At 39.2% G+C, this 16115-nt stretch overlaps 1 long non-coding RNA gene across 1 annotated transcript; it reads left to right on the forward strand.

The window, feature by feature from the left end:
- The first annotated feature begins 1160 nt into the window (after positions 1 to 1160).
- On the forward strand, positions 1161 to 1763 carry LOC146980327 (uncharacterized). Its single transcript, XR_015036786.1, has 3 exons — positions 1161 to 1262; positions 1380 to 1461; positions 1572 to 1763. It is a non-coding gene; the product is annotated as an uncharacterized LOC146980327 (long non-coding RNA).
- Positions 1764 to 16115: the final 14352 nt, after the last annotated feature.

Here is a 16115-nt window from a genome sequence, read left to right on the forward strand (position 1 = left end):
GTGAGACAACTAAAAACTTCAGCTGAGGAATTCTCGGCTCAAACAGCATCAAGTTGATTTAAACATCAAAGATAAAATAAATTTTAAAAATTAGATGAACAGTAGAGTTCAGCAGTTTGAGAAAAATTGGGTCATTTTTCAGATTCAGTCTCAGAGAGACATTTCTAATTAAAAAGATGTTCAACTTCCTACCTGTTCATTTGAAGCTGTCCTTCGACATTTATATTCTGTTGAAGCAACATTTTGTTGCATTTTTTTTGTATTATATTGTATTTGTTTTGTCTTTTTGTTGTTTTGCTGGTGAGTTGAACAGGAACTGTAATTTTTTTTGCTGTTATCCTGCCATTACAATGGAAAACACTGTGTTTACTACTTCAACACATTACTGTAATAATTTTACTTTTTTTTTTTAGTAAAGAGTAGTGTAACAAATTACTAATAAATCATTCAGTAATAATATTACAGTTACCCTTCCAAAAACATCTTTTTATTTGTATAGCCCATTTTTACAAACAGTTTGTCTCAAAAAGCTTTACACAGCATCATAACAACATCCTCTGCCCTTAGACCCTCACATCCACTGAGGAAAAACTCCCAAGAAAACCCTTTTAACAGGAAAAATTGGAGAAACTTCAGGGGAGCAGAGCGGACTATGTGACCTCATGTGTCCCCCAGCAGCCTAAGCCTATCACAGCGTAGCTATAAAATGGTTCAGCGCTACCTGAGCCAGCCCTAACTAAAAGCTCTGTCATAGAGAAAGGTTTTAAGCCTGGACTTAAATGTGAAGAAATCCCAGCTGGACTCATTTTTGTGTGCACATCACCCTGCAGCAAGCCAGCTTGAAAGATTGACACATTTTTGTTAAGTCAAATATAACAGCATACAGACAGCACTTGTTCATAGCCTGTAACGGTTAATTTTCAGGACAAACAGAACAGGGATGGGGATTTTTTGGGGGGAGACTAATGGAAAGTTATATAACGAGTAATGAATTACTTTTCTCATTGAGTTATAAATAAAGTAATAGTATTACTTTTGAAATGTGTAATGAGTAATTTATTTATTACCATTTTGGAGTAACAAGCACTGTTCCTGAATAATGGCAGCATCTCTCCCTCTTCTCTCTGTGTGTGTTGGTCTGTTACCACAGCGAATGAACATGACTGCTGTATTGAGCTTACGGACGAAAAGGTAGAAATCGAGGACATCGGGAGTTGTTTGAAGCAGACATCATCAAGCGTGTGCGAGATAGATGCCTACTGGTGAGCAGTGCAGGACATGAACACGTCAACACACACAAACACTATCCCTGAATCCAGTGTAAAGTTTAATGAGAAATGCTTTCAGAAGTTTGTTTGTTTCATCCATCTGTTTTCCAGGATTCAACCAAAAGGTGGTGACTGGAAGTGCATCAACCCACAAGCAGAATGGATCAAAGAGCTCCAAGAGCTGATAGCACAGGTGAGAATCAGCCAACACAGCTGCTGACATGCTCATACTCAGTCAATTTCAACTTCTTCTTTCTTTTTTTTGACTCTCTTTGCAATTCTCGATCACAGGGAAAAATAGAGTGTCCTGATATGTTTGACGGTGCGCCCATATCTGAAGTCCTGGATGCGGAAGAGGAAGAGGAAGAGGAAGAGGAAGAATAAACGCATCGCAGGAAAGCAGCTTCTCGCAGCATGTTCTGACTTACTTTTTGCTCTGCTCACAAGTTGTTTAAGTGAATAGCTTTAAAATCCACTCTTATGACATAACTTTCATTTGACAGCTACAAACCAGAGATGGAGGATTCACTGTTGAACTTGCAACCAAAAATAAAAAGCATCACATGAATTTCAAATGTAGCTGACTCATGTTTTGTGTATTCCTTGTTAATATCACAGAGTCACATCATATAAAATGGTCATATATGTTTCCAAAACCCAAATATATTCAGTTGGAAATCACCACAGTGAAGAAAATGCCACCAAGGAAGGTACTTTTGGTACTTTTGGTACTTTTATTAAAAACAATTACATGATTATTAAAAGTTGCTTGTTAATGTTCTGATGATCCCCTAATTGAACTAATCAACCAAATGTCAATAGGGATCACTACAATTTAGTTTGTAGGTTAGATTCAGATTCAGAAAACGTTATTTATCCTAACAAGGAAAATTCCTCTGGGTAAGGCCCAGTCTGTAATCAAATCAAATCAAATGAACTTTATTTGTCCCGCAAGGGAAATTTGTCTTGGGCAAGTAGCGCCGTAAGAAACAACTGCCTTGTACATATAGCCTACATACATACACACCAGAATATACAACAGTAACGATGGCAAACATACACCAAGAAAAGAGAAAGAAAGAAAAGAAAGTGAGTGCAATAAATAGGTTAAAATACTTATAATACAAAGTTCAGATAAAAACAAGAGATGTCGTCAATTTGAGGCTTCCATTGGTCACGTCGAGAGCAAAGGTAGACCTGGGTGCATAAGCCTCTACCTGGGGGGCAACACAGGGCCAGCAGGTGGACAGGCAAACCGATTCAGATTCAGAAAATCTATTTATCCTTACAAGGAAAATTCCTCTGGGTAAGGCCCAGTCTATAATCACAACACAACCACAGCTCAATGCAACGCAACGCAACGCAACACAACACAACACAACACAACGCAACGCAACGCAACGCAACGCAACGCAACGCAACGCAACGCAACGCAACGCAACGCAACGCAACACAACACAGCACAACGCAGTTATACCAGAGAGATAAAAACATTCAGATCAATACAAGGAGCAACAATAAGTGTCATGCTTTCATGCTTTGTCACATCCTTGTTACATGTCCACTTCCTGTGAGCTTTCCTGCCTCCTTATCAGCCGCACGCCTGTTTGTAATCCTGAATCAACCAGTCGGCACATTCACTCCAGTGTTCCAGACCCACCTTGCCAGGTTCAATGTTCCTCAGCTCCCAGCTCTCTCACGCTCTCCTGTTCCTGTGTCCTTGACCTTTAGTTTAGTATTTTGACTTGTTGATTACATTTGCCACCCACTGCGGCCTTCAGTCTGATCTCTGCACTTAAAGCCTGGTTCATTACAACACGGTAAACAAAACCAAAAAGCAGAATGCATTTCAAAAAATACACTGGGATAAAAAATAAGACCATAGAGATGTCACATTTTTACAATTTAAAAGTCTGTTTAGATAAAGATGTGTTTTGCTTATTCTACATTAATTTGATGATTTTACATGAATAAATATTTGTTATAAGCTTCAGTCTTAAGTGCACAAATGCAATAAATGAATTGATAAATTAATCACAATTAATCATGATACAGAAAAAAAATCGTACATTTTTTTAATTGATTGACAGCCCTAATATAATAGGCTGCTTATTATGGGTCTGAGAAGTCACTGTTCAACCTGAAACCCCATCGAAATAGGACTACAGTTTTTCTCGATTGTTTACACACAATTTCTGGTTCTTGAGGCACAATGGTCTCAACATCTACCTCATGCACCAACCCTCTGAACCAAGTCTGCTAAACTACAAGCACAATTCCTGCTTTACACTCAATTTGCAGTTCTATAACACACTTTTTTCAAAACACTACACACAATTCTCTGCATTTGGCACAATTTTCATGATGAAAATCTCTTGTTTACACGAGTAACACACTGATATTCAATATTCTAAAGTTAGTTTCCCTACTATGCACACTGACTCATCACATGGGTAAACACCTGTCACACAGTTTTACAATTAGCAATCAGAGCTTTAGCAAAAAAGGGCAGCATAACAGGCAGTGATGGACTGACACCAAAAAGAGAGAAACCAAACAGAGAGAGAGACCACACACACACACACACACACACATATATATATATATATATATATAGCAGTGATCATAATGATGATGAGAAAAGAAAATGCATTGATCACCAAAATTGCATGTTGATGCAAGGATTTGAACCCAGACTAGAACAAAGTTTTTGACTACAAAGAGGGCTGCTCTACTAGGTGAGCCACATGTTACAGTAGTCTCATCCCATCAAAATTATGTGTTCAGTCTTTCAAAATTGTCCGGCCATTACTGTAACCAGCTGACCCCGACCGACTCTTTTTTTTTTGTGGTCACATCAGCACAGCTGCATCGTCACACGACCACCTCGGTCGCGTCTTCACGCATTTCATTTGTTACGGTGCATTTGAGTGTTCTGAGTATAAAAACAATATTCTAAAATATTTTACAATACATTTATATAGCCTACTGTCTGTAGTTACTGTAAAAAAAAAAAAAGAAAAAGAAAAGAAAAAAAAAGTCATTATGATGAATGGAGTAGAAGTGTTTTCCATTCATCCTAGTGTTTTACACTGAGCACATCAGTGTTCAACTGGTTCTTATAAATGTCTAGTCATATGATGGTTTGTGTGTGTCATTTGAGACTAAAATAGCATTTTGAGAATAAGTAACATTGTTTTGAATGTAAAGTTTCATTTTGCAGGAGAAGTGAGGGGTTTTGCTCTGTGTGTGTTTTTTTGGATTTGTGTGTAGAGTTCTGAGAGTATGAGGCATGCTTTCAGAAAATGTGTGTAAACAATCAAGAAAAACTGTAAACTAGTATGAGATTTTTAGAACAAACATGAACATTTAGGGACATAATGGACCAATTACACAACCCACTGAGGTGTGTGCCAATCAGAAGTGTGTCTTCTTATCTCCACATAAACTGTCACCCCCCACAATGAAGAACTAAAGACCATTTCAGTGGTGGTTCCCCTATCTGTGGTATATAGAGCACACCTCTGTGGTGCACTCACCACTTGACTGGGAAGAGCCTAGTTAGTCAGTGATTGAAGAACTAAGCAGATCCAGAGTCAGTGTTTGTGCCGTGCAGCGACTGAAGATGTGGACGCCTCTCTCTGCCAGCCGCTGGATCCTCCTGCTCACCCTGGGAGTCCTGATGCTGCTCTCTGAATCAGGAGGTACACTTCCTCTTTGTGGTGTTTTACCACTTGTTTTTGTATCTTTTTACTTGAATAACTTCTTGAATAAGACGTTTTAGAATAATTTAAAATACTAATTTGGAAAGTTTTACTGTAACAACGGTTTGACTGAGTAAACTGCTTCATTTGTTAAAAATCTAAAAGTCAGATTCATCCACCAGGTTTGATCCAAGCATGAGCTTCAAAACACAGTGAGACAACTAAAAACTTCAGCTGAGGAATTCTCGGCTCAAACAGCATCAAGTTGATTTCAACATCAAAGACAAAATTTAAAAGAAAATCAACAGTAGAGCTCAGCAGTTTGAGAAACATGGGGTTATCTTTTAGATTCAGTCTCAGCAAAGATATTTCTAATTAAAAACATTGTCAACTTCCTATCAGTACATCTGAACCTGTCCTTTGACCTTTACATTCCTCTGAGGTTACATATCGTTTTGTGTTACTACTTAATGTCATTCCTGAATAATGGCAGCATCTCTCTCTCTTTCTGTTTGTGTGTTGATCTGTTGCCACAGCGCATGACCATAACTGCTGAGAATTGTTGGGTTCAGACTGAAGACGTGTGCCCCAATCGTGCCTACTGGTGAGACACACACAAATACTGTTCCTCAGTCAAATCTTTCTATCATCATCTCATCTGCTGAAAAAAACTGAAAACCTCATCTGTAGATCATTCATGATGATCCCCGTTGCGCCCAGTAGGGGTCGCACCACCTCTGTGTGTATTTGTGGGTATTTGGGTTATCGGGGTTCAGTTGGTTATGCCTGCTAGGCTGAGTGCAAGTTTATCTCTCCATGCTCCCGGAGTTTCAATAAAACTACAGTCTGAAGAGACACGGTGTGATCATTGAACTCACACGGAAGCATCTACATCATCACTTTGTCACCAGAGGCCTGGAAATGAAAAATGTTTGATTCCCAAAACTAAAGATGTTGATAACTCTTAATGAGAAGTGCTTCAGAGGTTTGTTTGTTTCAGCCCATTGTTTCCTGTTTTCCAGGCTTGAGCTGGTGAATGGGGACGAGGCGTGCATCCATCCAGACGCAAAATGGATCAAGGTGCTGATAAAACAGGTGAGAAGCAGCTTCCACACAGCTGCTGTTACATTCTGATGACTGTAAAACAAATGATTATATATTGAGGTCAATTTCAACTTTTTTTCCCTCTCTCTTGTCAATTTGCCACCACAGGGAAAGATAAAGTGTGAAAATCCATTTTTGATTCCCTTTAAATTTGAAGTCCTGGACGAGGAAGAGGAAGAATGAACACGTCGCAGCAAAGCAGCTTCTCTCAGCATGTTCTCATCAACTATCTGCTCTGCTCAAGAAAATCTCTCTTTAAAATTGTTTAACTGAACAGCTTTAAAACCTATTCTTATGACATAACCTCAGCTACAAATCAGAGATGGAGGATTCACTGTTGAACTGGCAACCAAAAATAAAAAAGTAGCACATATATTCCAAATGCAGATGACACATGTTTGGTGTATTCCTTATTAATGTCACTGAGTCGCATCATATAAAATGTGAGAAAACAAAGATAAATGCCCAAAGTAAGGTGTTTGCATGTTCATATAGTATGTTTCCAAACCCAAATGTATTCAGTTGAAAATATGTATTCCTGTGCTTTTGACCTCTTGTTTGTATCGATACTTGTCAAAATTTAAACTTGGTCCAAAATATTAGTTTCTGACCTAAAAAAAAAAAAAGTTTATTGGCTGTAAAAACCTAAACTCTTATTGACACAGCCATGCAAATTCACATGCAATATCAGGGAGTGAGTGGACACACATGATATTGAACACATAACTCTAATGGTATCCCTTATTGGTGAAAGTGATGCTGTTGCAACCATCCCCGGTCTCCCCTACCTGGACACATGGAGGCTTCAGACGATGGGATGTTATCAGAGGGAAGTGTCCACTGAGCTCGGAGTGTCACAGCAGGTTGGACAGAGACACATTGACAGTTTTTGTTGTGGTAAACCCACCACTCCTGTTAGCTTTTGTACATTGTTTGAGATGAAGAAATTACAATTTCATACTTGTACTTAAATACACTACTTTCATGATATAACATCACTGTAGTATGAACTTTTTACATTTTCCATAGATTTCACTTGAAAGTTGAATATCCTATCTTTTTGTAAGTAGCGTTTTCCATCCTTAGATTCCAGTTGGTTTGGGCTTTTTCACCTTTCAGTTCATTTCTCAATTTGTGTAAAATGTTGCCACTAGAACTTGTAAAGAGGCCTTTTCAACAACACCATAAAGTCGTTTTTATGCAAATCACTAAACAGTATGTCGTAACAGTTTGAAGGTACTACTCAATGTCTTCAAGGTGGGGCTTTCATATGCACAGAAGGATGCAAGATTTTAGATTAGTCTTTGCAATGTGATGTGAAGCAACAGACTGCAACAGTAAACAATCTGCATGTCATCTCAGTCTGTTTAATTTTGGCTGTGATCGGGCTGAAACATCTGCTACAAACTGACATCGATGTTGAGTAAATGCATCCGATGTTTGCTCAAACTGGCAATCGCAAGTGATCATCTGATAATCATTGTTGCTACAGCATGAGTTCAGTCTTTTTCATGGCAACGGCTGATTATAATGGCTGATAAAAATAAACACCAGTCATTAACAGCTTTTATTTTAGAGAACTGACAGGAACACACTGTCATGGTGAAAGTGCAGATAAAGAAACAAGAACAAGGAATTAAGAGTATATTGTGATATTCCAAAAGATGTTTCCTTCATGCTAACGTCTGTTTGTATAAACACACTGTACAAAAAGAAAGAATAAATGAATTAAAGATGTGTTTTTTTTGTTTTGTTAGAATCTCATTTAAAATCTGATGAAAACCAGTTTAGATTCATATGAAACTGTCAACAATTACACAGTAAAATAGATTTGTACGAACAAATTAAAGTTATACAATAATGGGTAAAGCTGCTCCGACAAGCAGTGTTTACACAACTTAACTTTCCTTTATTGTCATTACATAAGCATATACAACGACATTTCGTTTGACTCCTGTAGCAGCAAAACTTTTTTTTTTTAGATTCTTTTTTTTAAGTTAAAAACATAAAGCACACCAAGGAGTCATTAGACATGAACTACATAATATACAGATAAGGCAATATCAACCAGGTCATGTTGTGTGTGCATGTGTGTGTGGTTTGGGGGGAGCAGACTGTTCTTTAACCTTTGGGTTTCAGCCTGCCTGATGGGAGCCTGCTGAACAGGCCATGTCCAGGGTGGGAGGGGTCCATCAGGATCCGGGCGGCCCTCTTGTGGATACGGCTCTGGTAGATGTCACCGAGGGAGGGGAGGGGAGAGCCAACTATCCACCGAGCTGTTTTAATAACTTTCTGCAGACTTTTCCTCTCAGCAGTGCAGCTCCTTGTGCCAGATCGTGCAGCCGTAGGAGAGGATGCTCTCCACGGTGCTGCTGTAGTTGATCATACATCGGTTGTCTGTCTATCAACAGCTGGGCGTGAGGCTCTTTTTTGCTTTTCTTGTAGTAAAAATGACTATTCCAAAGTTTCAATCACATGTATTATCACCTATGTTATTTATTTTTTAGGTGAAAAGAAATAAATATAAACCTTACCAAGGGCCAGTTGACCACTCAGTTTGACAAAACATTCAAAACATGTGAAACATGATGGTTACACAGTGACAGATAGACACAACACCACAGTGACATTAAATGGTAAATGGTAAATGGTCTGTATTTATATAGCGCTTTACTATACCTGTAACGATACCCAAAGCGCTTTACAGTACATCGCATTCACCCATTCACACACACATTCACACACTGATGGCGGTAGCTGCCATGCAAGGCGCTGACCACGACCCATCAGGAGCAAGGTGGGTAAGGTGTCTTGCCCAAGGACACTACGGCAGCAACCGGGACAGAGCGGGATTCGAACCGCCAACCCTCTGATCATAGGACGACCCGCTCTACCACCTGAGCCACTGCCGCCCATTAAGGTGAATAAAAAGTGCCTGTGTGTTTGATGCACTTTGCTCACTTCCCATGAAGTTTAGTAGATGGAGGCTGGAATATCTTCTGACTTTCCCATCATCCTCAGTGCCGTTTGTGCACGCTGACAAACCTGTTCCTCAGTTGCACCGTCAGGTTGCAAACCACACAGTGATTCCACATCTACTGTAATGATGCTCTCTGACAAGTAGAACATCAGCTTTACTCCATACACGTGGTTCTCACTGAAGAACAGTGACCCAGTGGTCCATGTTTTGTCTGTGCTTTGTCAGATTTGTAGTTCTGTTGGTGTCAGAAAATCAACCAAATATGTTATTTGACCAGACTTCTTTTTTTTTTTTTTATACAAATCCATTTTTTTTTTTTGATGAGAATCAGCTGAGATCTGCAACACCTACCGTACCTGGAAGCAGCAGCTGCATTTAGCCAACTGATAGTGATGATTAGTTTATATATTATATTATGAAGTTGACATCAATGTTTTAATCATTTCCAACGACTTATTTGTGGTACCCTGGTGAAAAAATAATGTACTAAGTGTACTAAAATTTAGCATACTTTTGTGTACTTCAAGCCACACTAAACATAATTATATTTCAAGTGTGTTTATGATTAGTTAACTTGAAGAGTGCTAAATTAGAACAACTAATTTTGTGTTAAGTATATTTAAATTGTAATTAAATTGTAGAAAAGCTCAACTTAAAGTGTATTTAGTGTACTTTTGTGTGCTAAAGTGGAACAACTTAAAGTATATTTAGTGCACTTCAAGTACATGACTTTTATGTACTAATACATGCCTAATTAGTTAAATTAAAGTGTACTTTGTTTGTATTATAAGTACATTAAAAATTAGATGTTAGTGTATTAAAATATATACTTAATTATACTTTTGGTATACTACTTTCTACCTTCATGCAAATGTGTTACAAGTATACTAAAGGCTGAAAGACTTGTGGGACTACTTCCAGGTAAAAAAACATACTTTAATGTATTTAAACCACATCCAAATTATAATAATACATTGCAAATAATACAGAAACTTGTACTATCTCTAAATGTATAAACATTTACATATGGCTTTTAAACATTTTCAAAGGAAAACTTTAATAACACATTTTCAAATATTGCTTCTTTCGTACATAGGAAATAGAAAATAGAAATAGGTTTATTTCAGGCAGCAGACCTAAACATTACAAATAAACCTTTAAGGACAATTCCAGGTGAATTCAACTTGGGGGTGTATGTTCCTATCATTTTGGGTCTAAAAGAAGGAATGTGAAGATTTTCAGCTTAATCGCTCCTGTTTTGCGGTAGCTTGGTCTGTCCCCGCATCGCTACGGCAGCAATGAATGGGAGTGGATGCAAGTTCCGCTGGTTAGCCTGTTTACATCCCTCAAAGCCGCATTTTTTTCAGATTTTTTTCCATAGACAGCGTCAGATGGCGACTCAAACATGTACCGAGAAGTTTATTTACTTCAAGCAAGCCGACATGCTTGTAAAACTAGATCTAATTCAAAGTCTTGTGCGAGACCCTGCTGCCGTGCTCGGTGCATTCAGGTGCAGTAGGAGCTACCTTTTGTGTCATAAACACAGGAATATCGACTCTTTACTTGCTTCAAGTGTACATTTTTTTCAACAGACAGCGTCAGGTGGCGACTCAAACATGCGCCGATACGTTTTTTTTACTTGAAGCAAGTCAAGAGTCGATATTCCTGTGTTTATGACACAAACGGTAGCTTTCTGACTACCCCTGAATGCACCGAGCACGGCAACAGGGTCTCGCGTGAGACTTTGAATTTAGATCTAGTTTTACAAGCATGTCGGCTTGCTTGAAGTAAAGAAACTTCTCAGTGCATGTTTGAGTAACCATCTGACGCTGTCTGTGGAAAAAAATTGCGGCTTTGAGGGATGTAAACAGCCTAACCAGCGGAACTTACATCCACTCCCATTCATTGCTGCCGTAGCGATGCGGGGACAGACGCAGCTACCGCAAAACAGGAGACGTTAAACTGAAAATCTTCACATTCCTTCTTTTAGACTTAAAATGATAAGAACATACACCCTCAAGTTGAATTTGCCTGGAATTGTCCTTTAAAGAAGGATAAGCAAAACACATGTACATACACAGTGTAACACAATTCTTACCCAGGTAAGTAGGAACAAAAAAAAAAAAAAAAATTGCAGCTATGTTTGAAAGTTCAAGTCACCTCTTTTTTCAGTCACTCCCAGTATGAAATGTTCAGTCCACTGAGGAAGTGAAGAGGATCTATCCTACCGCATGGTTGAATGTGTTGGATATGCAGGGGTGCAAACTCATCAGGGGTAAAAAAGGTGACAAGATACCGACCCCCTAGGAGGGTCCGGGGGTATGCTCCCCCGGGGAATTTTTTTTTAAAACCAACTTTAAAGGTGAATTTACAGTCAATTTTAGCATGACACTAGGGTCCAGATTTACTCAGGTTTGCACAGCTTTTGCTCCTGTTAAACCTGCACAAGCTGTCTCTCTGTGTTTGGTTTTGAAACACGTGAAGAGGGTCTTCAGCCTCTGCAGGTTTAGCATGAGCAAAAGCTGTGCAAAACTTGGGAGAATCTGTCCCTTTATGTCCATCAGATGAACCTTGCAAACCTTGCCTTCAAACTAAATGAAATTTAATACAGACTGATTGGTTCATTGTGAAACATTTATTTATTGATGTAAATGTGTTTGCTGTACGTAGGCTATGCTCCGAGGTAGCGCTGCTCTTTCTGTCCAATAACACACATGAAGCTTAAAAATGCCATAGGCTACATAAAACATATTAAGCAGCAATATGTATTTAAAAGATGTTCAAGCAAACGGTTCGGTTCACGGTTTTGTGGTCATGGTTTTCGGTTCGGTTTGGTTTACTTTGATCGTTGGGAAAATCAATCATGTCTTGTATATTCAGGTTAAAACTGAAAGAATGAGGCAGTCTGACATCTGATTCATCATTGTGACAGTCTGAGGTTAAAAGTAGTGAGATTCTGGCTGCAAGGGAGGAGACATTCATAGTTCCAACATGTTTTAATTTATTGGGCAAATAAAGTTATCTAACAAATGCTGAGAACAATTAGATATTCACTGAAATATAGATATTTATTAATTGTGGTTCTTACAAAAAATATATCTTATAAAATATAAAAGCTAAAATGTCTCTTAAAGCTCTGCCCCTTTAATTAGTGCATACAAAATAATATAACTTTAGCCTACTACTTTTACAACCACATTATTTACCAGCAACATAAAGTGAAACAGAGGCAGAGGAGTCCTGCCACAGTCAGTCAACCTCCTCCTCCTCCTGCACAGGTCGCTCTGGAGCTAGTCTCGCTCGCCAGACCCTCCTCCAGAGAAGAGGGAGACACTGGAGCTAATAAAAGCTAAACGCGCTAATCGCTAATTGGCCGCGATCGCGATCATCACACACACGCGGTCCCATACAGCACCTATACAACGCTGCTGGCGCATCTTCTAGCTCCGACTCTTTCACTCGCCATGCTCAAAAAGTCGCGTTAGTCTGTATAAAGGCCCTTTCACACCGGAGACGTATTTTTCGCGCGAATAATTCGCGCGTCAATATTTTTTTTCGAACCCCGGTTTTCATCACGGATCCCTTCACACCGACCGCGCATGTGTCGCGGCGAAAAAGCGACATAATTTTTTTTCGTCGTGCGGTCGATTTTTCCGAGCTTTCGCCCCGCGAATAAACGCATCAACCAATCATGTGGCGTGAAAAGGAGGTACGTCACAACCCCTACGTCACAACACTGACAACAATGGCGGATCTGTTGATAGTCTGTGTCTCTCATTACCCTGTCTTGTTTGACAAACAACACAAAGATTACAAGGACAATGATCTGAAGGACAACGTGTGGCAAAGTATTGCCGATCATCTTGGCTATCAAGACAGTGAGTTGTTGTTGGATGTAGTAGAGTTGGTAACAAGACGGCAGCGGCCGGGGTTTTGCTAACGTAAACAAACCGGAGTATAGCCTGTGCATAATCTCATTTGTCCCGCTCATAGTTATCTCAAAGGAATTTTAAATCGAAAGCATCTGGACTTGGTTATTTGTCTAGGAGCGTAGGTAGGAGTGGGCCTGGCCGGGCCAGTGCCGCCCACACGAATCACTGGCCCGCCTGTACGTTTCATAAGAAGAAAAATGTAATTGATTAAATTAAATTAACTGCAGTTAATCGACCGTGTTCAATGGGAGTTGTTCTTTGAAATATAAACAAACAAAGCCAACAGATGTAGCGGATCTCTGTTTAAAACGTTGGTGCAGCACACAAGAGAGAGAGGAGGGGAAAAGAGACAATGTTACCTGTTGTATAATAGCTACTGGTATAATAGCTATCAGGTTATGTGCTTTCAAGTACTAAATTAGAATACATGATTTCTCAAAACATACACGACGTCATTGAAGTATAAAAACAAAGTACATAACGTCCCAGAACATATCCAATTGTAACAGACTCAGCACGGTCGCTAAAACACCGAGACCAGTGATTACGAGCCAAAAAGCTGCAGACACTGATAACTGATCACTGCCTGAAGAGTTTGAAAGCAGCCGCTAACTTCATGAACGCAGCTCAAACAGACCCGCTGCTTCAGCACGGTGACGCTTTGATAACACAGCTGATCTGCGCTGGTTTACAGTAGCCTATCCTCTCGTATATTAGCCGGTCGTTACCGGAGCTTCATTAAAAAAATAAATAAATAAAAAGCGCTCCTCGCGGTGGAGCGGAGTTTCCTCTACTACAGCTGATCAGCTGACATGTGGTCAAGACGTAGACAGACCTCACAGTCACAGGTGCATTTCATTTTTATAGGACTTCAACCTCAGAGCTGTCTGTCTTCAGACTGTCCTGACCTGTCCCTGAACACCACACAGGAACAACATGGAGCTGCTGTGTGATTGGTTACTGAGTTTTATTGTTTACATAGGTAGCCTACAGTTAAATACAGTTTATCATCATAGTGGCAGGAAAGATCTTTTAATCTGTATGTATCAAATATTGTGTTGGTCAAGAGCAAGTTACAAAAAAAAGAAAAAAGTTGTGCAATAAAATGGTTAACAGTGATGTGGCTAGAAATGCACTGTCCTGAGAAAAGATGGCACATCCGATTTTGTACTGGCCCACCCAAAATTAAAATTCTGCCTACGCCAGAACTGATGAAGCCTCTTGGATGAGAGGTGAAACGTCTTCCTAGACAAATAACCAAGTCCAGTTGCTTTTGATTTAAAATGCCTTTGAGATAAACCGGAGTAGCCTATACGTGAGGGATAATCAGAGTAGGTTCTCGACGGGAGGTAAATAGACACACAATGCTAATTTTAACGTTGTACCTTTTATGATTTTAGTTGAGGATGCAAAGAGGCTTTGGAAAAACCTGAGGGACACATATGTGAGGAAGAAGAGAGAAGAGAAGGAGACAAAGAGTGGGCAGGCAGGGAAAACAAAGAAGAAGTGGAAATATATGGATGTGATGTCTTTCTTGGACACATCCACAGCTTTCAGAAGGTAACACAATGGTATTTAGTTTACCTGTAATTCATAATCAAGCAGGGTGTCCACAGGTAGTTAAATTCTTTTCAAATAGTCTTTCTCCTATGGTCTGTTAATTTATACACATTATTTTTCATTTGTATCATGTGGGTCAATGATGTATTGTACATCATTTGTACATTAAAATTAAGTTGTGTAATTTGAAACTGACTGTGCACTAATGTTATGTGCCCTCTGTCCAAAGCTGTTCTCAACTTGTGTGATAATTAGATTCAACAAATATGCAATGTAGTTTACATTGTTTTGTTTGGTGTTGTAAGACACTGTCCACCTCGTTGGGCTACATACACACACTTTATACCTATTGAATTGATTATATTCTTCACTGCTTTTGCACAATGTAGTCATTTTCAGCCTGATATGCCTCAGCATATCAGATAATTAAGCTAAAACACAGCGATGAAAAATACGTTTTGATTTATTATCTCTATAAATTGCTGAGACATAAGTGAATTTTCCTTTTTGTTTCTGTTTTTTTTTTTTTACACAAAAAGGAAAAAAACATGTTTATTCATTTATGTAGTTATTATCACACAAGTTAATACAGGTTTGGATGGAGGGTACACAGTCCTCCTTTGGACTTCATTCAGCTGACACAGGACAGGAGGACACTTATCATATGTTTGGACAGGGTGCACAGCAGTCTGGACCCCCCACAGGATGAGGAGAAGGAGGAGACAGAGCAAGAGACAGAGGAGAGTGAGGGAGAGGCTGCTACTTCTGCTTCTGCTGCTTCTGCTGCTTCTGCTAGGGTACCTAAAAGGAGGAGCAGGGATTTCCTTCAAGAGTATCTTGAGAGAAAAGAAGAGAGGGAGCAGGAGCGTGCTAAAGAGCGTCAGGAAAGAGACGATATTCAGAATTTTCTTGTGAGTCTTGCGCCGGCCATGAGAAGGCTGTCACTGTCTAAACAAGCTTGGGTAAAAATGAAAATGCAGGAGCTTGTCTTCCAAGCTGAATTCGGAGGTTCAGAGCCTGAACAACCACATTACACACAGCTGTGATTGACCATACCATTGTTCCTGGTGGAAAGTTCTGTTTAAAAAATAAATTTCATCTGGTGAAGTAACCTTTTCTCCCTGTATATCTTTCCTTGTCAACACCTTCAAATCCTAGATATATAATAAGAACATCATTTCAACGAGACATTGTCTAAATAAATAATTATTTATTTGAAGCAGCAATTATTAAGTTAAGACAGAATTTATAACACTGAAGTTTCAGAGGTAAGAACAGGTCTCACCACACCTGGAACTGCAGGTGCGTAGTAGGAGGGCCGAGGAGCAAACAAAAGTCAAACATCAAAAAAGGGGGCTACTGCACACTGCATCACTCTTCATCTTTTATTGTATAACCGAAACATTACATTACACAATAAAAGATGGAGAGTGATGCAGTGTGTGGGAGCCCCCTTTTTTGATATAACAGGTATAACAAGTTTAAAATTAATAAGAACAGTTGCACATGGAAATCATTACAAATTATGAATATTTACAGTAGATCAAATAATATTTACAAGGGTATT

The sequence above is a fragment of the Trachurus japonicus genome, chromosome 10, assembly GCF_045865225.1.
Source record: "Trachurus japonicus isolate A0001 chromosome 10, Traja_1.0".
NCBI lineage: Eukaryota > Metazoa > Chordata > Actinopteri > Carangiformes > Carangidae > Trachurus > Trachurus japonicus.